Raw genomic sequence first — 26,628 nt, forward strand, 5'->3', positions numbered from 1 at the left:
ACCTTCTGGTTCAAATCCCTCCTCTGTCTGCCAGCTCTCAGATAAGTGCCCTGACTACTGAGCTAAGGGATAAGTCTCACTCTTCTATTAAAGTTGTACCATTTTAATTAACTGAATGAATAAATATTAATTGGGCTAGATGCAGCATTAAAATTATTTTGTAGACCACTGAGGAAGTGGCAGGTCCCTGTTCAAATTTCTTCTCCTCATTAGGCACAGCGGGGGGAATGTGAACTGGTTGTCCTCCACATCCCTATCCAGTAGGCTAAAGGGAAGTAGGGATATCCTTACCATTCCTGCTTCTTTGTATGTGACCTCTAAAGCACACCTACCAGATCTACTCCTAACTCATATTTAGCATGTGGATAGCTAGCCAGAAATCAGCATCTCTCCTCCTTTCTTGGCATTCCCCACTGAGTAGTTTAGGAGGCTCTCCATATCATATGCTAGCTTTATGGATTACACTGTAAAGCATCTGTCTCTCCTTGCTCATTATATAGGAACCCAACAAACTCAGACTATTTTGATCATAGCGTCATTCCTGTGATTCATCTAGGCACCTTAAAGTTGGCTAAGTCCCTTTGGGTGCATCAACAATGCTCCTATAGCTCAATATAAGCTAAGCAATTTGCACTACACAAATTACATTGCTTATTTTTAGGTGATTTCAAAATAAAGTGCTGTTTCAACAAGTCCCTTAACCCTCGTGCAATGAGGTTTACAGGGACATCAGAATAGGGAGTCCGTTACATTTTGGTATAATGGGCAGAATAGCTATTTTGGGATTCCAGAGGTATCTGAAATAGCTCCACAGCGTAGATGTAGCCTTTGTGAATTCAGGCCTCTGCTAAGCTTAGAGTATTTTGTAATCTGGTGCTATGCTCTATTTTCTCAGGAAGCATCTCACAAGTGCTCCTTGAGGTACTGGGGATAGTTATGCTGGTAACAGGGAATGGAGGCAGATGGAGAATGTCTATTTGCCTGGCAGCTTTCAGACATCACCACATTCCACTAATCCTGTGTTCTGTTAAGAAGAGTGTTGCACTGGAGTGTTGAGCATAATGATTCCTACATATAAACCACAACGTAGTTCATTAAATTCTGGTCAAATGTTTACAGGGGACTTTGGAAATTTCTGAGATGATGAAAGGACTTGAACAATGTACAATAATTCTAGTTCATGACTATTCTTTCTTCATTAGAGATAATTAACTCTGAATTAGTTCATTTCTGTTTCTGGGTATCTAAGCTTTCCTTCTAGCAGAAATCTTGTTCTGAGTACAGCTCTACCAGATGGAAACCTTGGACTGTCAATGTCATTTGAGTATGAATATTTAAACTTACTACATGTAGCAAAAGGCTTCCGTTGCACAGTGATCTGAATGTCACAGGGACCTTGGAGCTATACCCTTGCTTTGTATATTTATAGCCTGGACCAAAAACATAATGAATTTGTGCCTTATTTGTTCTCTGCTTTGTCATTAAATGTTATAGTTAAAAAAAAACTGTCAAGGGTTGCACCAAGAATAATTCATTCCGTTAGTCTTTCAGTTTCCATGCTGACCTTTTTTAAAAGGGCGTGCTCACCAGAACAGCAAAGAGAGGCTGCTTTGCAGAGATTTGAAAGGTAAATTAAGAATTTCTTAAAAGAGACCATTGCAAGAAATGTTTCTCAGAACACTAATATTACTATAAAATATTGTTCTTACTATTTGTATTACAGGATCACAGAACAGAGACCAGAATCTCATTGTGGAAATACTGTCCAAATTCACAGTGAGAGACATAACCTTCTCAGATGAGCTTATAGTCCAACTACACCAGACACAGGATGGAAGAAAAGAAATATTCCTAGTTCATAGGTCAGGAATTGAAGCACAGAAAGCAGCAACAGGATTCCCAGGAGCGGTGTATCAACAGTTCTACTGACTTCAGTGGAGCTATCTGGATTTACACCATCTGGGTTTAAATGACTTAGCCAAGGTTACACAGACAGGCTATGTCTACACTGCAGGTATTTGTTGGCAGAGAATATGCTAATGAAGCACTCATTAGCATTTGTCGTGCTGTCATTTGCATATTCTCTGCCAATGCTTTTTGCGCAAGAGGTTTTTGCATAAAAACAAGCAACGTAAACCGATCCATTTTGCACAAAAAAAAGTTTAGGTTTTTTTGTGCAAAATGGACCTGTCTACACTGCTTGTGTTTTCATAAAAACCTATTGTGCAAAAAGCATTGGCAGAGAATATGCAAATGACAGCACGATAAATGCTAATGAGTGCTTCATTAGCATACTCTCTGCCAACAAATAACTGCAGTGTAAACATAGTCATAGGATTGAGCTAGGAGTTGACATAGTGATTGAGCTAGGAGTTCAATCCAGATCTTCAGCATTCCAGTGTAAAATCTTACCACTTCCTTCCTTTCATACCACACATTTCAAAAAGGAGCTCTTTTATTTTTAATGCGTGTATGTTTGAGATTGGTAGACTAAAAACACAATTGTAATATGCCATGAAGGAAAAGTCCCATATTGAATATATTACTAGGGATACTTAATTAGCCTGTTTCCAAGCATTAAAAGGCCAGTTTTGAGTACCCACACATTTTGATTATTAATTAAAATGACAAATAATTGAATTTACCTCTAGTGGCTTTGTCTTTATTAAATACAGTCATTATGGGGGGAAAAAAGCCAGGTAAATGTATCAGATATGGGTTGTAACTGCCAAGTTTGGATGAGAAGCCAGAGTTATGCAAGATTGAGGGAGAAGAGAATCCAGTGCTGTATCATCTCTGTATTTTATTCAAGCTTAAGGGTTTTTTTAAATGAATTTTTATTATTGCACGTCTTTGCCAACATCCATTATGCAACCATGACAGCAGTTAATTTATGAGTTTTTCCACACTACATCATGCTGTCTCCGGGTATTATTCCATAATACCATTGTGTGTTCAAACTGCTTTTTAAAGGCTTTTCAATTACAGAAAAACAATAATATCCATTATGTAAAATGGAGTTACTGTTAGACCCATGCTTTATTGCTCTAGGTTTGCACAGGTTCTCAATTTTGGTTCATGTTCCTTATTTCTATGGGAATTTTGTTTCTTATTACTCTGACCACCTGACAAACTTAGATTAATTTAGTCTCAGAATATCTTGCTGGGGTAAAGAAGTGATCATTTTACATGGAACCACTGAAGCTCAGAGGCTGAGTTGCTAAATATCACAGACAAAGTCTGTGGCAGACCTGTTAACAGAGGACAAGTAGACAACCTGACTTCCAGGCCAGCACCCTAACTATAAGACAAGCCTTCCTCTCTCAAGTTCCATTTCCAAAGCTCACAAATACAGCTCAGCCAATACTCCATGTTCTGTCATTTGAAACCCCTGAGTTTCATGTGGCTTCCATCCAGAAACTTAACCTGGCCCAACCTCATGGGAAGGCTGTACAAATTGCGGAGCTAAGCCAAGTTTTGGATTTGCTCCCCAAGGAGTGTGCAGGTTCAGTCATTAATGGACAAGACCGATCTACAGTGAATCCACATACATTCTTTGGCTGCACCAACTTTTCCAGGTGTTTGCACTCACTCTCTCAGGGTATGTCTACACTACAGCACTAATTCGAACTAACTTAATTCAAATTAGTTAATCCCAACTAAGCTAATTCGAACTAGTGCATCTAGACCTAAAAACTAGTTCGAATTAGCATTTTCCTAATTCGAACTAGCATGTCCACATTGAGCGGACCCTGAACCGGGGTTAAGGATGGCCGGAAGCAGTGCTGGCAGGGCATCAGATTAGGACTTAGAGCGTGCAGCTGCTGCCTCAGGCTAGCTGAAGGCTGTGCTTAAAGGGACCCAACCCCCACTTCGGACAGGCTGTTCTCAGGGGTTCCCCGCTCGCTTGTCTAACTCGATGAGGGACAGCAAAGCATTTCTGGCTTGGAGTGCCCTGAGTGCCCACACTCGGCACATCACAGCACTCGGCCATCAGCCTGGCTGTACTTGCCGCAGGCTGCTATCCGGGGGGGGGTGTCAATTGGGGGACTGCAGGAGAGCTTCCACCCTGAGAAGCCCACAGAGCCAGCCCAGTCCTTCCCATCGGGGGCTCGTACCCTATTCCTCCCTCACCTCCTTCCACTTACCCCTTCCTAGCCCCCCTTCCTGATGTACAAAATAAAGGACACGTGTGTTCAAAAATAGAAACTCTCTTTATTGAACAAAACTCAGGGAGACTGGGAAAAGGAGGTGGGAGAGGAGGTGGGAGAGGAGAAGAGAGAGGGTGGGAGAGGGGAGGGCAACTAACATGATCAGGGGTTTGGAATAGGTCCCATATGAAGAAAGGCTAAAGAAACTGGGACTTTTCAGTTTAGAAAAGAGGAAACGGAGGGGGGATATGATAGAGGTCTATAAAAGCATGAGTGGGGTGGAGAGGGTGCATAAAGAAAAGTTCTTCATTAGTTTCCATAATAGAAGGACTAGAGGACACCAAAGGAAAGGAATGGGTAGCAGGCTTCAAACTAATAACAGAAAGTTCTTCTTCACAAAGCAAATAGTCAACCTGTGGAACTCCTTGCTGCAGTAGGCTATGAAGGCTAGAACTAGAACAGAGTTTAAAGAGAAGTGAGATAAAGTCATGGAGGTTGGGTCCATGGAGTGCTATTAGCCAGGGGGTAGAAATGGTGTCCCTGGCCTCTGTTTGTGGAAGGCTGGAGATGGATGGCATGAGACAAATGGCTTGGTCATTGTCTTCGGTCCATCCCCTCCAGGGTAGCTGGTGTTGGCTGCTGTCGGCAGACAGGCTACTGGGCTAGAAGGACCTTTGGTCTGACCCAGTACGGCCATTCTAAGCTCACGGCTCAGGGTCGGGGGTCTCACTGGACCACCCTGATTTTCATGCACACCTGCTCCTGGGTGGCCAGGCTGGCAGCTCTCCTGCCCAAGACGGCCACTTTCCTGTGCCTAGTGCGGAGGTCGTGGATAAGGTCCACGATGTCCGCACTAGACCAGGCGGGTGCCCACCTCTTGTGGACCCAAGCAGACTCCCGGGAGCCGCCAGCCTGGTCCCGGGAAGAGGCAGAGGGCTGGGTGGCAGCAGGTGGCTGGCTCGATCCGTGCCAGGTGCAGGGTCTGCTGGCTGGGTGCTGGCAGGCTTGCACCTGGCACGGGCACTGTAGCCAGCCCGTGCCCCTTTAAGGGCTCCGGGGCCGGGAGGGGGGCAGAAGAGTTTCTCTGGTGGTGCCCAGAGTGGCCACCAGGGAAAGCTGGGGAGGGCTATCCTCCCACTAGTTCGAATTAAGTGGCTACACAGCCCTTAATTCGAACTAGTTAATACGAACTAGGTGTTCGTCCTCGTGGAATGAGGTTTACCTAGTTCGAATTAAGCGCTCTGCTAGTTTGAATTAAGTTCGAACTAGCGGTTTGCCAGTGTAGCGCCTATCAAAGTTAATTCGAACTAACGTCTGTTAGTTCGAATTAACTTTGTAGTGTAGACATACGCCCATATTCATGCATTGTTACAGAGTAATGGTCACAACCTGGGTAGAGTGTTGTAAATACCTACCTAGGCAATACAAATATTAGCAGAGATTTTCAGTCCCACTCCTACCTCTTGTACACTACTCAAGAAGTGCAAATCAGCCAGAAAGCTACATAATGGGACAGCTACAGACTGACCTGGCATAGAACAAGCCTGGAGTGGCTGAGCTGGCTTTATCCACTTCACACAACATCTGTTCCCAGCTTGTTTCTCCCACAGTATGTGGCCTGCTGGGACAGAAGAGGCACAACCTCACTTGGGTGAAAGGATTGCTTCTACTTAGTACTATCAGAAATACTTTCACCTCCTCAGGGCAAGGAAGATATACAGTTCCCTACCCCCTTGTATCCTCTAATAATGTATGCGGTGGCTCTGCTTTCCCTCAACTGTTAAGCAGCATAAACTAAAAGTCTATTTCTCCCCAACTTTTAAGTGCCTTACATGCAGTATAGCTTCATCCTCTGGTCATTAGTGGATTATATCAATTAAAACAGTATTGATTTGTGAGAAGCTTCAGGACTTGCTTCATGCATTCTAAAGCAAAAGCCTAATACTGGATTGGGTTGCTGAAACCTCATCTAGCACACACCTAAAAAAGCCATAATTGAACTGAAAAAGAATTATCTCCAGATGACACATAATGATTCGGTATTTAGAATGGTTTATTTTTTTAATAACACCCACGTCCTCTATACGAATGAGGAGCACATTGAAATAGGTCATTGCAGTACTAGAGATTAAAAAAAAAATGGGACTATATACACACTCCTGCCAAACAAAAAAAAAGAGTGTGATGAACTCAGACTGAATTTATACGTTAGTTAATTGGAGTAATTATTATGAGTGTCCAGTGGTTATTTTGAGTATACAGATATAATTCATTCCCCTGTAGAACATGGGCAATTAGATTAATGCTATTGTACCAGTGTACTACTCTGCCTCTTTCCCCAAGGACACTGACATCTAAACAAGGAGATGATTATATACTTTAGAATATGCAGTGGTATTATTGACATTTTGCCTTATTTTTACCAGTCAAAAGATATTAACCACATTGCAATCTATAAAGGGTGAGATTGTGTCCCTATTAAGCACTGAACCACATTGCAGGCAACATGAGGATTATTAAAGGCAACAGGAAAAACACATCAGGGTTCTTTGTGACTGTCACCTAGAGGAGAGGCTAGAAACGTGATTCTGGCCATTACAGGTGAGAAGCACCAGTTTAGTTTTCTCTATGAGGCAGAGTAATTACCGTAATGTCTAGTGCCAGGCAAAGTGGCAGTCACATGTGCTCTCTCAATAGGAACTGCAGGTGCTAAGCACTCTTGAAAATTAATCAAGCCATAATTTGTTTCCTCCTCTCCCCTCTTCCTGCCCCCCACTGATTTCCTAACTATAGCCAAACTGTGGCTTCCTTTTGTACACTGTAAACTCTTTGGAACAGGCACCATATTTTTCTTGTGTGAACAGCACCCCATTGTGCTCATAGGGTCCACAATGATAAACAATACCATGGAGCAGAAGATAGCTGCTATGCCCCAGAACCACTGATATTCAACTCCATCCCTGCTTTCTCCTTGCTACTTGGGAGCTTCTTAATAACAAATTAAATACCCCACTAGCTCAGCTTCACTGACAGGTGCAGTGCAAGTTAGGGGTGGAGCCTATTTTCTATTTTTACTTCCGTACACTCTGCTTGGGGAAGGTGGGTGCGATAAGCACAAAGCTTTGGACAGCCCATTAAGGGACATGTGGTGGGTTCTTCCTCCCTCACACTCCAGAGCAGATGCATGCTCCAAGAAGCAGTTTAGACCTGAAATTTTCTAGTTTTTGTAGGCCCAGGGGTAAAAAAATCTCACTTTCCTTCTTTCTCTGTGGAGTCTAGAAAATCCTTTATATAAAAACATATTCAAGAGTAAAGGTTCAAAATGCTAAGGTTTACAGTAACGTTTGTAGGCATGGCCTGAACTACTGCTTCCAATGCAGCCAGCTGGAAGGGGAAAGGAGTCCTGGGTGTGGTTATGCTCACTCAGTTGTTTAGCCCTGCAAGATAATCAACTGTTGATATGTAAATATAGCTCATGCTGGAATGGGAAAGAGATCATAGGGTGTGGTTATGTAAATCCAGTTCAGCCAGTGCTATAGACCTGATGGATGGTCAATTGTTAGAATGGAATGTTGTGTATTATAACTAATTTGGATTTTGTGGGGTCACAAACCATGTTAACTCTAAATGTAGGAATTGTACACTATGACCACCAGTGCTTACAAGAGAGACACTATCATTGTAAAGAGTCTCGGATGGACAAGCCTCCCCCTTCCAGACTCAAGTGGACTGAATTGGGGGGGGAGAGAGCTTGAACCAGCCAGCTACATGCCCTCCAGGCATGAGCTGTAAGACTGGTTCAACCTGTCTCTTCCCCCTTATTCTAAAGAAAGACTTAAACAGACTCCATAAGGAGTCTCTTTATTATTTTGAAATATTATTCCAGTGGAAGCTGGAATCTTACAGACAGCCTAGGTGGTGGGTCAAGAGCTGAAATCACTGGGTTAGAGCCAGACCCATCTCAGAAGCAGCAGCAGGATGGTTGGTGGGAGCAGCGGCAGGCAGACAATGGGCGGCTGGCAGGAGCATGTGGCCAACTGGCAGGAGCGACTGACAGGCAGCTGGTAGGAGCAGTAGCAGGCAGCCAGCAAGGTGGTGGGTGGGAGTGGCCAGCGGGCGGCTAGTTGGAGCAATGGCGAGGGGCCGAAGGAGTGTGTGAGACGCCTTCCAACCCCACCCCCCCAAGAGTGGGAGATGAGCTCTGAAAATCAACTCTGAGCTCTGGTCTGCCCTGACCAAGGGCAGCAACTGAGAGAGGGGTACGGAGAAAGGTTTGGCATGTGAACAGGACACTTAGGCTATGTCTACACTGGCAGGTTCTTGCGCAAGAAAAATCTTGCGCAAGAGTTCCTAAGCAAGACATCTTTCACAAGAACACGTCCACACGGCCATGTGCTTTTGTGCAAGAGCATCCATAGCAGTGTGGATGCTCTCTTTAACAAGAAACCTCTGATGACTATTTTAGCGCGTCCACACAGACTTCTTGTGTAAGAACTCCTGCGCAAAAGGGCTTACCCCTGTTAGAAAAGAGGGTAGCTCTTGTGCAAGAAGCCCGCTCTTCCAATGCTGTACTATAAATCCTCTTGTGAAAGAGCGGGTGGGCAGTGTGGACGCTCGGTGGAAGAACAGCCGTCCTTGCACAAGAACTTGCCAGTGTAGACATAGCCTTACATTGCTGGACTTGTGAACTTGAGAGGCAAAGGAGACACTATCCACTTGAGCTGGGATGTTCACTCATGGGTTGGTTATGAAATCCGTTTCTGGTGTTTTCCCAAGTTAATGCCATGTTACTTCTCTCCCTCTTTCATTAAAAGTTTCTTTTCTACTCTCAGACTCTGTGCTTGCAAGTGGGGAAGCATTGCCCAGGGGTGTGAGTGGATTTCCCAGGCTCCTGGGTGGGGACTTGAGTCAGTTCTGTGTGGGATGGATGAAAAGGAACCCCTAGATCAGGGGTGGCCAACCCATGGCTTTTCAAAGAAAAAATTGTGCCTCCTGCACCTACAGCTCAGGGCTTTGAAAGGGGCAGCGTGTTTGTCTGCACAGGATGCTGCTGCAGACTTCAAAATGGCCACTCTTAAAAGGGAAACACCTGCTCTGTTGTTAAAAGGGCTGCGGCCAGTCCCCCCTCACCCCCCCTTTTTTTTTTTGGCTCAACAACTTTTTTCCCTCAGTTCTTTGTGCTGTATCCACCGCTGTTTTGGCTCTTCATCTGTAACAGGTTGGCCACCCCTGCCCTAGATATTGAACCCAGCCCTGGCTGCTGCCAGCGCTACCTGGCAGAAGGGTTACATGTTATTGAAACACTGTGGATCATCACTGGAGAACACTGTTGCATTTTGAACAATGCATAGTGCACTAAGATCTTGGTTTAGTAAATTCCACAGAAGGTGCCTATAAAAACTGTGGCTGTATTTTGAATGAAAAAACCCATTCAGCTCTTGTCTCTATGGGATATCAAATTTTAATCGATGTTTGAGCACTGACTAGTTTTTCTTGCCATTTGCAGAGTCCTTTGAAAGACAGAATTAAGCAGAAAAGGGGCTTACTGTGGCATTTTATTTTGAAAGCCAACAGATGTATTGAGTCAATGAAGCTGAAAATGTTACAGCTATTGCATACTAAGTGCAAATGCAGACATACACATTTTTGAACATAATGAATCATTTCAAATACCAGCTATTACATGCCTCAAAAAATAAAGTCGAGATTGACGATCACGGGGGAAAAAAATGTAACTAACTTTGAGAAACTAAAACCAGGGCAATTATTGGGACTGGAGGAAAAGTGACTCCAAACCTCTATGACTCCCAGTTCAGCCAAGGACTCACAGATTAACAGTTCCTCCACAGTTTGCTGGGTGGGATATTGAGGTGTTAGGAGCCTCTACCACTTCTTCAGCTGCTCAGAAACCTGAAAATATTACTGGTAATATTTTTCAGTCATCTTCCTCTGCTGTGGAAGAAATAGCTATGGCCATAGATATTGATACAGGAAACCCCTAAAGGGACACAGAAGCCTTTCATTTCTACATAAGGCAATTACAGGGTAACAGAGCTCATCTTGAGGATGATTAAGCTGACATGCAAAGACTACCCAGTGCTGGGAATTTTACAGGGCTAGAAATGCCCTTCGTTGATCCTCCAGTGATCCTGTGTCCTGTATTTCTGTGGTGAGAGGACTGTAGATATTACTGTGTCCCTTCAGACACGCCTGTACTGAAGTGAGGGAAAATGCAGAGGGATTAACATGGAGGAGATACCAATCAGGACCCCACCAACCAGATGCTTATTATGGGGTGGAGGATGTGATTGGCTATGGTAGGGGGTGTATTCAGCCTAAATAGGGCCCATTTTCAGTTAGCACATGATGTTCAGAGCTGGTTTCAGTGCTAGGACTGTGTACTAGACCCTTAACACACACACACTATTTCTCTGGCTTGAAGACCTGGCTTGCTCCACTTAGAGAAGGGGACCTTATATGCCAGCTCCAAATCCAGGTCGTCATTAATTCAATTGCCTTTTGATTAATTTGAAGTCCTAAATTAGACTAAATACCTTTTATTTTGTGCATTTTCATATGAGCAATTGCCTAATTAATTGTCTTGTTTTGAAGAGCACTGTGACATTTATGAATAAATCAGCAAAAAACATGAGTTTCATAGCTGCACTTTAAGTCATTTCTAAAATTATGACTACTGGGAGTCAGAATTATTTAAAACACAAGCTGAAAGTTTTCATGTTTGGAAATACAGGAATCTGATTCTACCTTTCATAAATTGCTTTTCACCATATTCTTTTATAACAGCAATAGACAACAATGTTATGATTTGCTGCAAAGCAATATAATGTGGCTAAATGGCTAACGTTTTCTGGTGCAGCAAAACATTGTCCACATGTGACTCTGGGATTATAGATACAGAGTTTGGTCTTAGTGTTCAATATGAATGTGCATTTCCTTTTGTATGCCATAGAAATTAGCATGCATAAGAGCCAGCTTTAGCAGGCAGAAGATACAATGACGTGTACCCACTTACTCTAGCAGGAAGATCAAACACTCAGACAAATCACTTCTCATAATGTGTGTAGGTACGGAATTGTGCGTTCTTGACTTGGGGTTGCAGAAGTGTGCACCCCGGTGGAGTATGTGGCTAGGTCTCACATGGCTCCATTTGAGAAGGAACTTTCCTCATATCCAGCTCCATCTGGATTGTTTTTTAAGGCAGCAGAAAGGAAAAGTTGTGAACCACTTTGAATAGAGATAAGGGGGCATGTCACTAGGATTGGGCATGGCCAGGTGTAGCCCAGTTTTGCTCTCCCAGGCACTGGCCAGTTTTGTGAGCTAGATATGAAGGGGAAATATGCTGCATGCTGTAACTTGCCACAATCTGTTCTCTCCCTCCCCATTTAGTTCAAGAGGAAAGCATTGGAACAACTATGCCTCAGAGAATGGGTTTCTGAGACAGTTTCTCATGAAGATACAACTTGTGATCTCTCTTTACTCAGGGCTGCTAAATATGTAGTTCAGCTTAATGCTGACATGTGGGTCAGCCCAGTGCAGTAGCTGAGAATACAAACAGCAGCTCCAGTTAATCTTATTATTGCCAAGGACTATTAAAGATGGCGAGGAGCACAAAAAGGAAATAGCATGTTTGAGTTGGCCAAAGGGTTACTACAGAGGATCTCAGTTTGGGTCCTGAGCCAGAAGTGGCTGGAAGAAATAAGCAGGCAGTATGTTTGTCCCTAAGCAGAAGGAACAATTCAGGTTTCTACTGTTTCCCAGTCGGTCTTTGGAGAGCAATGACAGCCATAGGAAGCCTTCTTTTAATGGAAAGAGAACTGAGGAGAGAGAATAAACAAAGGCTCCTCCTATTAGAAAAGGATCTTGAATCCCTGGGGAAGAGGTGGGTGGACAATGAGAAGGATTCAGATAAGTTTTATTGTTGCTGCTACCAGAATCTGCCTCAAGTCAGCAACCACAGGCAGTAAAATCTGTCTTCAGAACCCACTCAGACTATGCCTAGACTGCAGACTTCTTTTGGAAGAAGCTTTTCTGTAAGAGATTTTCCGAAAAAATTTCTTCCGAAAGAGCGTCTAAACACAAAAAAAGCACTTCGAAAAAACCATTTGCTTTTTCAAAAGATAGTGTCCATTCGGTGTGGATGCTATCTTGCATTTAAGCTGTGATTACTGTGGATGGAGTGGCCACAGGGCAGCTGTGTTTTTTCCTCTTCTTTTGAAAGAACTCCCTCTTTCCTGTCCACACATGCCTTTTTCCGAAAGAGCTCTTTGGAAAAAGGCTTCTTCCTCATAGGAAGAGGTTTACCAATGTCAGAAACCCCACTGTGTTCTTTCAATTTTTGTTGTTGTTGTTGAAAGAATGCGATTGCAGTATGGACGTAAGTGAAATTTTTTGGAAAAACAGCTGTTTTTCCAAAAAAAACTCTGCAGTGTAGACATACCTTCAGTGTGGAGCATTGTCCCATTCTCATGGAGACTGTCCTGAATACAGAAGTTGAGCAGCTATAATCTCAGATGACCAACCTGGGCCTTCTCCCTACAAGAAAAGACAAACTTTTATAACCAGAGATCCCAGGTAGAGCTGCGCGAAATTTGTTCAAAAGTTTTTGTTGTGTTTTGTTATGTTTTTTGGTGGAGAAAAAGAAGATTGAATAACAATGAAGTGCTTTGCAACTTTAAAAGATTCATTTAATTTAAAGTTGTTAAAAAAATGTTAAGAAGTGTTTTGATTTTCAATTTCAAAACAATTTTCTGCTTCAAAATTGCCTTTAGTTTTATTAAGAAACAATAAAAATGTTTTTAAAATGGCAAAAAAAAACCACAAAAACCACTTTGTTCTATCTGAAACATTTTTTCATTTGTTTTGAATCATCAGAGAACTGAAAAATTCATTATGTGCACAGCTCCAGTCCTAGGTTCCATCCATATTTCCAATAAACTACTGAGCAGTGCAGTGTTCTAATACCGCATTTCTCAGATTCTTGCCAGGCAGATATGAAGTGACTTTGCAGTCTATACACCCACTACGTGATTTCACCTCACAGATGTGCACAAACAAGAGACTATTTTAAGACTTCGTTTTAATGTACAAGTCTCCATTTATGTAAGAGAAATATTATCTGTGCAAGTGTCTGAGTATTGATCACTCTTCCCTCCATGTCTATAGTTTTAACAGCAACACCTGGGTGTGTTATCCACATTACTGTATAATAGTGAGTAGTAACCTTAGCATGAAACGAGGAATAACGGTAGTTCGGAATAGGAAGCCTAGTCCGAACTACCTAGTCCGTGCCGCGTGTAGCCGCGCGGCACGGAGTCCGCACTAGCGGACATTTAAAAATGGCGGCGCCCGGCGAGATGCAAATGAAGCCCGGGAAATTCAAATCCCGGGCTTCATTTGCAACTCCGGTTGCCTACATTACCACCCTAGTTCAAACTAGGGTGGTAGTGTAGACATACCCTGGGGCTACGTCTACAGTGGCCCCTTTTCCGGAAGGGGCATGTAAATTTCACTAGTCGTCGTAGGGAAATGCGCGGGGGATTTAAATATCCCCCGCGGCATTTAAATAAAAATGTCCGCCGCTTTTTTCCGGCTTTTAAAAAAGCCGGAAAAGAGCGTCTAGACTGGCCCCGATCCTCCGGAAAAAGTGCCCTTACTTTGAAGTAAGAATAAGAGCCTCCGGAAAAGGGCACTTTTTCCGGAGGATCGGGGCCAGTCTAGACGCTCTTTTCCGGCTTTTTTAAAAGCCGGAAAAAAGCGGCGGACATTTTTATTTAAATGCCGCGGGGGATATTTAAATCCCCCGCGCATTTCCCTACGACGACTAGTGAAATTTACATGCCCCTTCCGGAAAAGGGGCCAGTGTAGACGTAGCCTGGGTGTTTTAAACTTGCCCGGGATGAGCAGGCAGCCTCCTCAGGAGCCACTGCCAGAAAGGGTGCCCCCAGATAAATGTGGCATCTCTCCACCCACCTCTGTCATGCACCCCACTCACTCCAGAGCCTGAACTCCCTCCCCTACCCACCTGTCCTGCCCCCAAACTTCCTCCCAGAGCCTGCACCCAGGACTCCACCCCCAGCCAGAGCTCGTACCCAGACTCCATCCCAGAGCCTGCACTCCAACATCCTCACCTGCATCCACATTCCCTCCCAGACCCTGACCCCTCATCGCCTCCCAGAGCCCCACTACTCACCCCTCCTGCACTGAACCTTTATCTCTCCCATCTCCTGCTTCAGCCCAGAGCCTGACAAACTCTCTCCCAGAGCTAACACCTCCCCCACCCAAATTTCCTCTCACAGCCTTAGGCAGCAGTGGGGGGCGGGGAGAGAGGAGGAGGAAGGGAGCAGAGAGTCGGAGTGGGGACAGGATGCAGGCCCTGCTCACCCCCAACATTTCTACAAATGTGCTGCCCCTGACCATTTGCTTAAGTTGGTGTGCTCTAATTAGTTCCATTTGACTTCAGTGGGACATCTCCTAAAGGTTACATTTAAATACATGCACAAATCTTTGTAATATCAGGGCCTTTACATAATGCAATTAGACTGACTGGTCACTTTGAGGCTCAAGGGACATTGAATCACCAACCATGGTCTAATCCACCTCCATCTTGTACTCTAGCCAATTAAAGGAGCCGTGTCAACCTAAAAGGTGCACTATTCAGTCCCCTGGAAGGACAGCTTTGAAGAAGGTTCATACAAGCAAGGAGTTGATAAGAAAATGGAAAGCCTAATTTAATAGTGAATAAGAATCAATGCGGCAGTATAATAAACTAGAGTGGGTTTTGCCCTCAAAAGCTCATGATACTAACAAAATACATAATTTCTAAGGTACCAAAGTATTACTTGTTTTTAAAAGTCTGACTGTATTAAAAGACCAACTGTATAGTAACAAGTGGCAAAAGATGTGTCATGGCCATTTCTCAGATTTCTCTTCCCTAGTGGTTTTTTAAATTTGTCACCTGGAAAGCAGGGGAAAGCTATCATATTGTTGCAGTGCATGTCAAGGTCAAAGTGACAGCATTTGGATAGAGCTGCAAATTAGCTCTTGTATTTCCACATACAACATTTATTACTGGATCAGATTATTTTTGTCTAAGTGAATTCATAAATCAAGCAGATGGCACTTAGCATTACATCTCATTTAAGGCAGCTAATATTTGCCAAGGTACTTATTTTAGAGGGTTTAAAAAAAGGCCATTTCATTTAGCATTTAGAAACATCAACTCTGATGTTTTAGATCAGTGAATTTTTTTCCTTCCAATTTGTGGACACTCTAAATTGTTTTAAATGAAGGTGTGAATCTCTTTGGAAATCTTATACAGACTGCAGACCCTCAAATTGCAGGCTGATAACCATCATTTAGATGACACACAAGCAGAACTAGATAGGGCCAGATCCTGATACTGTGATTCTTACTGAGCAGTACTTTACCACCACCACCCACCTCACAGCCTGTCCTCATCTGAGCACCGACTCTGACGCAGCCCAGGAAAATACATTTACAAGCTTCACAGAATCAGGCTATTTGAAACAGTCACAGGGCATCTTACCACAAGCAATACCTGCTTCAAGCTGTCCTGGGGATTAGCTCTACCAACTGTTATCTTCTCCCATCTTGTTTTGCTCTGCTGCCTTGCTCACTCCTGGATCTACAACATCTTCTCTGTGACTTGGCCTTCTAGCCAGCTCACTGAAGTCTTCCCTTCCCCGTTTTTACTGTCACCAATGCCCAGCACCATTCTCCTGTGACTGGTAGGTGAACCCAGGACCAGAGATATCTGGGAGGGGTAAGGTGAAAGGGGTGGGGTGGAAGGTGGGGAGCCAGCCAGGCCAGGAGTGGAGCCGGACTGGAGAGCCAGTTGAAAGGGAGCCAGAAATGAGCTCCCCATGTCCAGCAAAATCCCTCCCTCAGAACCCAACGGGAGGTCCAACCTGTATTACACTTTCAGTTCGTCAGTGAGAAACTGTAATTGATAGGAGTACTGACCAGTACCTGGTGACTAAAGGGTTAAACTCAGGTAGCTAACAAAGGGGTTGGCAAGGAGCCATAGAAACAATGGGCATACAGTGTTGAAAGTTGAATTATATAAAGGTATGTCTACACTACAAAGTTAATTCGAACTAATGGATGTTAGTTTGAAATAGCTTTGATAGGCGCTACACTAGCGCTCCGCTAGTTCGAACTTAATTTGAACTAGCGGAGCACTTAGTTCGAACTAGGTAAACCTCATTCTACGAGGACTAAGCCTAGTTCAAACTTATTAGTTCGAATTAAGGGCTGTGTAGCCCCTTAATTCGAACTAGTGGGAGGCTAGCCCTCCCCAGCTTTCCCTGGTGGCCACTCTGGCCAACACCAGGGAAACTCTATTGCCCCCCTCCTGGCTCCGGCCCCCTTAAAGGGGCATGGGCTGGCTACAATGCCCGTGCCAGGTGCAAGCCTGCCAGCACCCAGCTAGCAGACCCTGCACCTGGCACGGATCGAGCCAGCCACCCGATGCCACCCACCCCTCCCCATCTTCCCGGGACCAGGCTGGCGGCTCCCGGGAGCTTGTCCGGGACCGCAAGAGGCGGGCACCAGCCTGGTCTAGTGCGGACATCGTGGACCTCGTCCACGATCTCCGCACTAGGCACAGGAAAGTGGCTGTCTAGGGCAGGAGAGCTGCCAGCCTGGCCACCCAGGAGCAGGTGTGCATGAAAATCAAGGTGCTCCACTGAGACCCCCGACCCTGAGCCCTGAGCTTACAATGGCCGTACTGGGTCAGACCAAAGGTCCATCTAGCGCAGTAGCCTGTCTGCTGACAGCGGCCAACCCTAGGGACCCTGGAGGGGATGGACCGAAGACAGTGACCAAGCCATTTGTCTCATGCCATCCCTCTCCAGCCTTCCACAAACTTTGGGCAGGGACACCACTCCTACCCCCTGGCTAATACCACTCCATGGACCCAATGGCTAATACCACTCCATCACTTTATCTCACTTCTCTTTAAACTCTGTTCTAGTTCTAGCCTTCACAGCCTCCTGCAGCAAGGAGTTCCATAGGTTGACTCTTTGCTTTGTGAAGAACAACTTTCTGTTACTAGTTTGAAGCCTGCTACCCATTCCTTTCCTTTGGTGTCCTCTAGTCCTTCTATTATGGGAACTAACGAAGAACTTTTCTGTATGCACCCTCTCCACCCCACTCATGCTTTTATAGACCTCTATCATATCCCCCCTCCATCTCCTCTTTTCTAAGCTGAAAAGTCCCAGTCTCTTTAGCCTCTCTTCAAATGGGACCTGTTCCAAACCGCTCATCATTGTAGTTGCCCTCCCCTCTCCCACCCTCTCTCTTCCTCTCTCCCACCTCCTTTTCCCAGTCTCCCTGAGTTTTGTTCAATAAAGAGAGATTATATTTTTGAACACAATTGTCCTTTATTTTGTACATCAGGAAGGGGGGCTAGGGAGGGGTAAGTGGAAGGAGGTGAGGGAGGAATGGGGTACGAGCCCCCAATGGGGAGGACTGGGCTGGCGCTGCGGGCTTCTGGGGGTGGAACCTCTCCTGCAGCCCCCCCAATTACCCCCTCTCCCCAGATGGCAGCCTGCGGCAAGTGCAGCCGGGCTGATGGCCGAGTGCTGTGATGTGCCCAGTGTGGGCACTCAGGGTACTCCAAGCCAGGACTGCTTTGTAAGCGGGGCACCCCTGAGAACTGTCTGTCCGGGGTGGAGGTCGGGTCCCTTTAAGCACAGCCCTCAGCTAGCCTGAGACAGCAGCTCCACGCTCTAAGTCCTCCTCTGATGCCCTGCCGGCACTGCTTCCGGCCAGCCTTAACCCCGGTTCAGGGTCCACTCTGTGTGGACATGCTAGTTCGAATTAGCAAAACGCTAATTCGAACTAGTTTTTTAGTCTGGATGCGTTAGTTCGAATTAGCTTAGTTCGAATTAGCGCTGTAGTGTAGACATACCCTAAGATTCCTTGCCTGCTTTCTTTGTGTGGGAAAGAAAAACCAGGAGTTGAGACTCATAATGATTTAAACCCTGGCAGGACTACCATGTCCCCAAGGAATTTGGGGCATGGGAGCTGACTGAACAAAAAGAAAATTGGAAGTAAAGGGAAAAGTGAATCTAGTCGTGTTCAGGGCAATTTTTCTCTATTTTGTGGTTTGCTTTGAACTTTGAATCCATGCCTCCCCTCCACATTTACCATTTAGCCCTGTGCCCAGAGACTTTTCTCTGTGTTTTAATTTGTTTTCCTTAGTTACTCTGAAAGAAAACTTGGTTGCTAGATGTTAATCAAGTTCCTTTTGTTTTGTAATTTTGAAAAATCACTTTAAGGTGATGATTTGATTTTTGTGTTCTGGAAGGTCTGTCTGTATCTGCATATCTCAGACTGAGAAATCAGCTATTAGAGACTGCAGCTTGTTTTCCTCTTTTCGTTTTCCAAGCTCTTTTAAGGCAATAGAGCTTGGGGTACCCCTGGAAGTGGGTTTAAGCATTCGCTCCTGTTTTTTTAGGGATAAAAAAAATCACTTGATGGTGGCAGCAGTTCTCCAAAATCTGCGTACTGGGATTCTGGGGGAGAAATTTTTTGTAACTGGTGCCTTTTAAGCTCTCTTGTGGAACCTCACATTCTGCACTCAGAGTGCCAGAGTGGGGAACAGTCCTACAGCAACATAGGCTGAAACTTAGCAGAGAAAGCCAGGCACTTGTCCACTCAAGATATTGGTGCAGTATCAAGAAGCAGATAACTCAGCCTAAGTTGTATTAATTTTCTCCACAGATCACTTAGAATTGTCTTCCTAACAAGAAGGACTTTAATCTGCAGATAAGATGGCAACTCAGGGGGGTTACAGCTTAAACTATTTACGTAGATAATTGTTTCTCTTTTACAAGAACATTGAATAAATGTACTAGAATGTTGAAATTACTATTTTACTCTCCAGATTTGATTGGAAAAAAACAACTAAAAGACAAGACATCTTGATACAATCTTATATTTTCTATATACTTAGGTTTGATTCTGTTTTCATGTCTAAATTCCATTAACATACTATCATCAAGATACTCAGAATTGATTAGGTATTTTAGGTGCCTCTGTGCTTTGATGTACAACTTCAGTTAGATAGAGCTGCTTACAAAAGCAGCTTCTAAGTATCTAGCCTCTGAAAACCAGGCCCCTATAAGTGGTCTCAATTGAGGCTCCTAAAAAACACTATTCCCTTTGGAAAGCCTGACCGTTACTGTAGGTTAGTCTTAATTTATACTTACACAACTGGCATTGGAACCAGACTCTTAATTTAAAATACATTTCATAGTATCAAACAGAAGTGAAATTTAAGCATTGCCTGCCTAGTCCACATGGGATGGCTAAACTTCACATCTCTGGTGGGAATTGCATGAGTCAAAAGCATAGTCCCCTGTGACCCAAGTCAACTACAATATAAATGGCTTCCCACAGGCAAAGTTCAGACTAAACAAAGGAATAAGGCTTCCTGAATAGTAACACTATTTTGTTTGTCTCTGCCATGTAGTTTGGCCACTGGGAAGTGTCATGACTGACACTTTCCGGAAGACTGTCATGGGCTCATTGCCATTTCAGATACTATTAAACCAGAAACATTCAAAACAGAGACATAGAAATTTCATTAGTTAACTTTGCTGTTTCTAGTCAGTAAACCTTGATTCTACTAAGAATTAGTAGATCCAACTGTTTCTTAAATTTCTGTGAGCTGAAAAAGCAGAATCTGTCATCATGTTGTGTCTGAATTCATCACATCACCTGCTGATCCAATGACCTTTCCAAATAAAACAATTAAAAATTGATGTTATGAATCCTAGTAATCAACACAAATTCCACAAAACATGAGGGCTGTGTCTACATTGGCACCCTTTTCTGGAAAAGGGATGCTAATGAGACCAGTCGGAATTGCAAATGCCGCGGGGGATTTAAATATCCTACTTGAAAGTAGGAATAAGGGATCTTCCAGAAAAGGGTTTATTTTCCGCAAGATCCCGTCTAGACTGGCGCTTTTCTCTGGCAAAACCCCGAGCCGGAAAAAAGCGGCAGCCATGTTCATGCAAATGCTGCGGGGGATATTTAAATCTCCCGCGGCATTTGCAATTCCGACTGGTCTCATTAGCATCCCTTTTCCGGAAAAGGGTGCCAATGTAGACACAGCTGAGGGGTTTGATTCTAGTATCACTAACAATGAGGTTACATCATAACCAGTGTTCCCTCTAAAGGTATATCTACACTGAACACTTATTCCGGAATAAGCTATCCTGGAATAGTTATTCCAAAATAACACATCTACTGCAGGGGAGCCTCAAAATGAGTCTGAGGCAGGCTTTCCTAATGTAGACAAGATGTCTCAATTTAGAGCCCCAGGAGGCACTGGAGAATCATATATATTGTATCCCAGTGTCTGTAACGCCAAAATGCTGGCTGTTCCCTCTGGGGGGCGCTGTTGCATGAACTGCTGGCTGTTCCCTCTGGGCAGCGCTGTTGCTAAAATGCTGTCTGTTCCCTCTGGGTGGCCTGTGCTGCATGAGGAGTGCGGTGCCCAAACAGCCGCTTGCACCACTTGCTCCCTCTTGGCGGCCCGGCTGAGTGGTGGAGAAGTCAGCCGAGCACCACGGCGGGAGGGGAAGAGGGATGGGGCAACGACATACATGGTTAAGGGGCGGCTCAGCTGAGTCGCCATGGGGGAGCCCAAACGGATGCTTGCTCCCCTGTGGCAGCCCGGCTGAGTGGTGCAGAAGTCATCTGAGCGCCACGGCAGGAGGCAAAGGGGGGGCAGGGCGGTGATGTGCAGTATGACAAGCGGCTCCAGGCCCTGCCCCCTGGCCGTGAACATCACCACCCCGCCCCCCTTCGCCTCCCGCCATGGCGCTTGGCTGTTTTCTGCACCGCTCAGCCGCGTCGCCATGAGGGAGCCCAAATGGATGCTTGCTCCCCTGTGGCAGCCCAGCTAAGCGATGCAGAAGTCAGCCGAGCGCCACAGCGGAAGGCGAAGGGGGGGCGGGGCGGTGACGTGCGGTGTGACAGCGGCTCCAGGCCCTGCCCCCTGGCCGTGAACGTCACCGCCCCGCCCCCCTTCGCCTCCCGCTGTGGCGCTCAGTTGACTTCCGCACCACTCAGCCATGCTGCCCCATGGGAGCAAGTGGCGTAAGCGACCATTTGGGCTCAGCATTCCCCATGCAACACAAGGAGTGTGGAGCCCAAATGGTTATTTGGGCTCCGCGGTCCCCCAAGTGAGAGGCAGGAGGCGGAGGAGAAGAGGAAGAGAGAGGCAAGAGGTGGAAGAGAGCTGAGGGGGGGGGGGGGAAGGCAGTAGGAGGAGAGAGAGAGAGACGGAGTTAGAGACCGGAGGCTCAGGAGAGAAGACTGACGTGGAGGAGAGACCTGAAAATCCTGTCTTATGACGGGCTAATTGGCTAGTAACTTAGAATTGCCTGGTGAGGGGCTATTTTGAAATAGCAGGAGTAGAATGTGTACACATGCCTTATTTCGAAATAGCCATTTCAGAATAGGCATTATTCCTCATGGAATGAGGTTTACAGATTTCAGAATAAGCCAGCTGTTATTTTGAAATTATTTCAAAATAACGGAATGGCTGTGTAGACGCTCGCACTGAAATTTCAAAATAACCCTAGTTCTCTCAAAATAACGGTGCAGTGTAGAGGCACCCTAAGCTGTGTGGCAGCAGAACTTCACAGGTGATTAATCAGCCCCGCCCAGTCAGTCAGCTCCAAGCATGGAGCTCTGAGCCTCTGACTATGTGGAACTGATTAATCACCTATGGAGCTGTGCTGCTGGGCAGCTTAGAGGGATCACTCATCATAACCCTGGTGATTTCAGTGATGTTACTTCTGATTTACATTAGTTTGTGTACAGGAAATAGGTCCATATACAAGATTTCTTAATTAACCAATATTTCTCAAGAAAATAAGTTTGAATAACCTGGCCTGTGCCCACTTCCTGCTTCCACTGAAATCAATAGCGCACCTTCTACTGACTTCAGTGGAAGCAAGATCAGTCCCATGAGAGGTATATTTATTATCAGAGCAGTCTGAGGTATATTTTTTCAAGTGAACATGCAGTTTGGATCACTAAGATTTCTAAAGTCTCATTATTTGCAGTTATTCAGATAACAGCTGAATATCTGTGAATCCCAAAGGATTATTTGTCCTAACAAGCCAGATGTCCAATATTTACTTTGAATGTCTCCAGTTTCAAAGTATTCCATGCACTGTTACCAAGGGACAGTAACAATACTACAATACTTGACAAATAATGGAAGTGAACAGTATGCAAACAACCCATGATCTGAAAATGCCTTGAATGAGCTACTCAAACACATAATGAACATACCAACTGGTTTAGAAGCAAGCTAACCAAGTAGGAGCTACGTTTCTAATCAGGCCCAAACCTCCGCTAAAGATGAGCTGCATAGTAAAGGGCTCAAAGGAGAAGCAACGGCAACTGTATACACATACACTATTCAATTGTAGGGCTGGTTCCGCCTTCAGAATAATTTGAAGTGGCCACAGGGCTGCTCCAAATTCCACCCCACTGCAATAATACCCAGAGAGCCAGACTAGCTGCTGGGGATTATTGCAGTGTAGCAGTGCCCTAGCCAAGTTTTCTTCCCCTCCAACAGCCCCCTATGGGGGTATCAGGACTGGGGTGCTGCAGTGCCCATTATGCCAACTCTTCACCACCAGGGGGAATCCTCAGCAGCTGGTTCAATTGGCATTCTGCCAGAGATTCAAAGCAAGTAGAATAGAGCCACCATCTGGAATAGGGCTTATTAATAAGAATAGGGTTTATTAGCTCACCATGACTCCTTGTAGAGCACACTTGGATGTCATATGTGTCTTCCTAGATTAATGCCAAGAGAGGACTCGCCAGAGGTATAGCTATGGTATGTAAGTGTTACTTGACATCTATTACCAGAAGAGGAGGAATCACTGGAAAGAAAATCCAGTCCTGCTCTTTATCTACCTCACTGAGAAAATTTCCCTCTTTTCATCCTTTAAAGTAAACTACATAGAAAGACACCCTTTTGATTAATGTTGTAATGCCCCTTTCTCCATAGTAAATGGGCATATTTCACTTTATGAGATCAAAATGCAATTAACCAAAATGATTCAGGGTTGCACTTTTTTCAAATGATGCTCTAGGGACTATCCTAGTGTCTTGAAAGGCCTTAAAAATCTCTTCAAGAGCTCAGATCATCAAAGTACTGTGTGAAATTCTGTAGTTAATCTTAACATTCCCTGCTCACCTAATACAATAGCTATTTAACTCCGAACTTACCTTCAGCAGCCTCAGCTCTAGTATCTCAGGACTGACTTCCTTGCAGTAGAGTGTTCTTGTTATTTTCTTCCTTTTTTGCATCAGCAAAGCCTGAACCAACGCCTTCCAGCTTCCTGGTAGCTTGTTCTTCCAAATATTTTCCCAAAGAGCCAGACCTTTTGTTTAAACTGTAGTTGACTTCTGAGCTTTGAACGTCTTGGACTTTTCAAACTTTCTCCAGACTCTTTCCTCACAGTCTACCAACAATATACGCAGAGTCCTTTTCTGGTAAATGTAGTCTGTATTGTGTCTCGTGTTCCTGAAAAAAAAAATCCAGCCAATGTGTAAAGACTTTTTTAATGACAAGAACAGAACATGCTGTCCCATAGTTAAACCCAAACCAGATGCCCCACTGGGATAAAAACTCTAAGGTTTTCCTAGTGGAGACTGATTCCTAAGATTCCTGAACTGCCTGCAACTTTTCCCTGCCCCATGGGAATCTGGCTCCACTGGAGTTATGCTACTATCATTTCTCTTACTGCACCTGTAATGGAACATTGAACTGTATCATAATGCTCAGCCACTAGTTGGACTCATGTGTGACATAATTCATCTGAGAGTTGTGCATTAAGGTGAATATATCTCCATTTTAGGGATGGAAGCTCTGTAGCCAATCCATTTCTGTACAGAAGCCTGATCTAATTGTAGAAGCCCTGCAATGTAGGGTACATCTACACTGCATTCTAAAATTGAAATAAGATTACATGTCTTATTTTGATTTTATTTCAAAATAAAGTGCTATTTCAAGCCTTCCCTTATCCTTCTTGCAACAAGGATTACAGGGATGGCAAAATAGTACACCCATTATTTTTTACATTTATTTCGAAATAGACATGTTCCTTGGATGCTCGGTAGCTATTTCGGGATACATCCGATAACCCGAAGTAGCATTGCAATGTAGACGTACCTTTACTGTGTACTAGGTGTGTAAGACCACAACTGCACACATGTATTCTCAAGACAAGAGGCAGTCACAGAACAAGTAAATCAGGATTTACCTCTGCCCTTATCTGTCCTTGGCTCCAAATCACTCTATATACAAAGCAGGGCCTGCACCATGGGAGTGGATGGCAGGGATGCAGCTAACCAGAAGGATCTCTAGTGAAGAATCCTTATACCAGTGAGGGGCAACCTAGGCTAGTGAGTGGGCCACATGAGTGGCCCTCCATCTCAGTGGGCCACAGGATTGTTATAACCGAGGTCTCCTATGATAGGATAGTTTTGCTAACTGCACTTGCATACCAAAAATTTGTGGGGTGCAGCATTTTGATTGGATCCAGAGGGGACATATGGCTATCACACATCTCTCTTAACATGCTCTTCTTTTAAGCAGCTATCACTTTTGTAGTACAGGTAGGGAAAATATATGCAGATGAAAGCCAGCAGAATCTGGCAATCCTGTGCATAGGCAATGGTCAAATGTCTTCTGGGCCACATATAGAACCCCAGTGGGCTGCATGTGTCCCTTGGGCCACAGGTTGCCACCACAACCCTATCTAGAGAGTTTCTACAGGGAAGTTGTTATGGATGGATTGCAACTTGTGATACAGCATATTTGTTTTTCTTTGTACACTTGCACCGAGATGCACTCTTTGGAATTCACTGGCAGGAGCGTTTTTCTAGGCACACCCCTCCAAAAAGTTATTGGTGGGTTTTTCAAATGTCATTGAAATTAATTCTCTTTAGGCACATAAACGCCTTTACAAATCTGGCCCAATCCCAAATCCACTGAAGTCAGTGATGTAAATGAATGTCCTTCCATTGACTTCACTGGGCTTTGGATCAGAGCCTACTTTTGTTGGTCTCAGATTTAGTTGCTCAGTGGTTGCATTTTTTTTAAAGGCCTCTGGAAATTTCCACTACCTGCATCTGACGAAGTGGGTCTTTGCCCACGAAAGCTTATGCTCCTACACTGCAGTTAGTCTATAAGGTGCCACAGGACTCCTCGCCACTTTTGCAGATTCAGACTAACACGGCTACCCCTCTGATACTTGACACCATGCAAGGCACTGCGTTTAGCCATATGGAGTGGAAATCTATCAACCTCATGAAGAAACGTGCACAAGTACAAACAGATATCATCTTTCTCTCCAAATGCAAATGGATGGACATTTTTTTTTAAGGATCAACATATGTCATTACCATATTCAGTTGTTTTTAGGGATGCAGAGATTGAGACTGAAGGCAAACTTTTTGAAAACAGGTATAAGTTTTATGCGTGCAAGACAATATTACATGCATATATTGGAAATGGTAAATATACAACCAGGGATGTTGTTCATTGCTTAGTGAACAGCTTAAAATGCAGAATATAGCAAATATCAGATAAGGGAGATAAAAAGAGGAGCAGGTTACAAAGATGTAGTCTAACTAAGCCCACTACTATTGTTTTGCAACAATGCATTTATTATTTTTGTCTATGAAAACAAATGTAGTTGATTGAATCAGAACGTAGCTATAGAGCTTGATCCTTGTCCCATTGATTTCAATGGCAATAAAACCTTTTATTGACATCCTCTGTGGGAAGAAGAGCAAGCCTATAGGAAAACACAGTTTGTAAAAATTGAATGCATGTTCCAGATTACTGCCGTGAATTTCCAGTGCATTTAGTTCCAGTTATAATTAAGATTTGCTCATAGGTCAAAGCTTTTGTTGCTTTTTGCAAAATGCTGATAATCATATAAAGTACCTAACATATATTGTTCTGTCAGGTCCCTGAAACTTCCAGCTGTAAATACCCATTAGCATCCAAGTTGTTATTCACCCTTGAACCAATTTGAGACTTGAAAGTGCCAGAAAATCATATTACATTTTGAGATACGTGAGGACAGAAGAGAAGTCTGACTTAAAGAACTCAGTTTCAATAGTGCAAATTGAACCTTCCATTATAAAGAATTTTGTGTGTGTGTGTGTGTGTGTGTGTGTGTGTGTGTGTGTGTGTGTGTGTGTGTGTGTGTGGCAAAAAACACTTTTCTTGGAGTGGAGAAGGACACAACTTGCTTTTAAAGTGTTTCTTGAATTTACTTAAATTTGTTTTTTTTCATATGGCAAGAGGGGGAAAATGGTTGCAGTTGTGCTTTGGAGTCACAGTAACTTAAAAATCAGAGTGAAATGCTGGAGGCAATAA

General features: G+C 44.2%; 1 long non-coding RNA gene across 1 annotated transcript in view; it reads right to left on the reverse strand.

The window, feature by feature from the left end:
* The window catches only part of LOC142827255 (uncharacterized), a 69,028-nt gene extending 45,272 nt beyond the window's left edge, over nucleotides 1–23,756 (reverse strand). The window contains exons 1-2 of the long non-coding RNA XR_012901855.2: nucleotides 23,463–23,756; nucleotides 12,610–12,704 (exon numbers count right to left, since the gene is read on the reverse strand). This is a non-coding gene — a long non-coding RNA (uncharacterized LOC142827255). The remainder of the gene's footprint in view (nucleotides 1–12,609; nucleotides 12,705–23,462) is intronic.
* Between the last annotated feature and the right edge of the window lie 2,872 nt (nucleotides 23,757–26,628).

The sequence above is a fragment of the Pelodiscus sinensis genome, chromosome 2 (genome assembly GCF_052426305.1).
Source record: "Pelodiscus sinensis isolate ZL-2025 chromosome 2, ASM5242630v1, whole genome shotgun sequence".
Classification (NCBI taxonomy): Eukaryota; Metazoa; Chordata; order Testudines; family Trionychidae; genus Pelodiscus; species Pelodiscus sinensis.